This window comes from Nematolebias whitei, chromosome 11 (assembly GCF_014905685.2).
Source record: "Nematolebias whitei isolate Nwh7 chromosome 11, NemWhi1, whole genome shotgun sequence".
In the NCBI taxonomy this organism is placed as follows: Eukaryota; Metazoa; Chordata; class Actinopteri; order Cyprinodontiformes; family Rivulidae; genus Nematolebias; species Nematolebias whitei.
The window spans coordinates 17006636-17009311 of record NC_056508.1 but is presented as its reverse complement, the minus strand read 5'-3'; positions in this window follow the sequence as shown (position 1 = coordinate 17009311).

Below are 2676 nucleotides of genomic sequence, written 5' to 3'. Positions count from 1 at the left end.
GCAGAAAACGCTGCACAACGAGAAGAGGTGACCGGACCCTGAGGAGGGTTGTGGAGAAGGGCCGATTCCAGACCTTGAGGGACCTGCGGAAGCAGTGGACTGAGTCTGGAGTAGAAACATCCAGAGCCACAGTGCACAGGCGTGTGCAGGAAATGGGCTACAGGTGCCGCATTCCCTAAGTCAAGCCACTCTTGAACCAGAAACAGCGGCAGAAGCGCCTGACCTGGACTACAGAGAAGCAGCACTGGACTGTTGCTCAGTGGTCCAAAGTACTTTTTTCGGATGAAAGCAAATTTTGCATGTCATTCGGAAATCAAGGTGCCAGAGTCTGGAGGAAGACTGGGGAGAAGGAAATGCCAGAAGTCCAGTGTGAAGCACCCACAGTCAGTGATGGTCTGGGGTGCCATGTCAGCTGCTGGTGTTGGTCCACTGTTTTATCAAGCGCAGGGTCAATGCAGCTAGCTATCAGGAGATTTTGGAGCACTTCATGCTTCCATCGGCTGAAAAGCTTTATGGAGATGAAGATTTCATTTTTCAGCATGACCTGGCACCTGCTCACAGTGCCAAAACCACTGGTAAATGGTTTACTGACCATGGTATTACTGTGCTCAATTGGCCTGCCAACTCTCCTGACCTGAACCCCATAGAGAACCTGTGGGATATTGTGAAGAGAAAGTTGAGAGACACAAGACCCAACACTCTGGATGAGCTTAAGGCCACTATCGAAGCATCCTGGGCCTCCATAACACCTCAGCAGTGCCACAGGCTGATTGCCTCCATGCCACGCCGCATTGAAGCAGTCATTCATGTAAAAGGATTCCCGACCAAGTATTGAGTGCATAACTGAACATGATTATTTGAAGGTTGGCGTTTTTTGTATTAAAAACACTTGTCTTTCATTGGTGGGATGAAATATGCTTATTTTTTGGGACGGGCATTTTGGGTTTTCATGAGCTGTATGCCATAATCATCAGTATTAAAACAATTAAAGACCTGAAATATTTCAGTTGGTGTGCAATGAATCTGAAATATATGAAAGTTTCATTTTTGTCATTACATTATGGAAAATAATGACCTTTATCACAATATGCTAATTTTTTGAGAAGGACCTGTACATGTGTAGTGGACTAGGCCTCCGACCAAAACCTGCCTCTGAAGAATTAGTCTTTGGTCTTAGGCCTAGTCCACTACACGTCTCTGTGTGAGTGCAGCTACAGAGTGCGCTCTCAGGACATTATTACCTGCAGTGTTCCCTCAGTGAGGACTGAACTAGGCAAAAGGGCCTTCTCCTACTCCGCTCCCGTTTCCTGGAATATCTTGTAAAAGACCTGAAGCTCTCGACCTTGACCTCTCTAAGTGGCTTTAAGAATCTGTTGGACTCCTGGCAGGGACCAATGCAGACATGTTCCTGTTTTTAGTTTTCTACATTTGCCTAGCTGTTTGTTACTTTTTTTGCCATCTTGTTAAAAAAAATCGGTAACGTACTGTAACCCCAGATTCTATGAGTATAGGCGTAGCCCTTTAAGAGCTGTCGCTGGTGGGTTTATCCCGTCATGCAAAGCATCGCACTGAAAAATTTAGTCCACGCCCATCTGCTGTGTGGGCCCCACGCGGTCCGTATAAATTATGTTAAGAGCGGGTAATCAGCTCCCAAGTAGCTTTTTCTTCAGCCATTCAGGAGCCAGTGAGGCCCGACGCTTAAAGGGCTACGCCTATACTCACAGAATCTGGGGTTACAGTACGTAAACAACGTTCTATTTTGTATCGGCTTCGCCCTTTAAGAGCTGTCGCTGGTGGGTTAAGGGCGAAGCAGATATGGTCCCGGAAAACTTCAACGGGGAGGGAAAAAAGCTGAAAGAGCCATGAACCAACAGATTCACGGCTGAACAGTATGAACAGATTAATAATAACAAGTGAACTGATTATTAATCAAATGAACTGATTGGTAACAATAGTCATGAACTGATTAGTGACAATAGAACCAAAATAACAATCACAACTTGTGACTGATAACATCTCACACTGTAATGCATGCAGACAGATGTGAGTAAAACAGAGTTCCATGAAACAACAATATTCATTCTGTAACACTAAGAACAGAATGTGTCATGGAACGGGCCGTCACATAACGTAGATAAAAGCGAATGAATGAGCAGGGTGATGACCACGCGGCCGCAGTGCAAAATGTCCTGCATTGTCATACATTATGCAAAGCAGTCGAAGATGCGATACCCCTGGCCGAGTGTGCCCTGAGGTTGACAGGAGGCTCTAAATCTGATGCTCTGTAGGCTTCAGAAAAGGCCTCACACAGCCAGTGTGACAAGCGCTGGGTGGATAACGGGCGACCTGCAGATGCATCTCTATTATGCACAAACAAATGTTGATGCATTGCAGCTGTGCGCGCTGTGTAACACGTCAACGCCCGCACAGGACAGAGGAGATAAAAAATATTTCTTCTTCTGATTTGTGTGTGTGTGTGGGGTGTGTGGGGGGGGGGGCTCCAACGATATCGCTCTTGATTTAAAAGAGCTCGTGATGTTTTTAGGCATAAAGGCTGGATTCGGTCTTAGATCAGCTGAGCTGCCGTCAGCCTAAATTCTGAGACATGATGGAGCGACAGAGAGGGCAGATAAATCACTCACTCTCTTAGCGGATGTTAAAGCCAGCAGCAGGGCT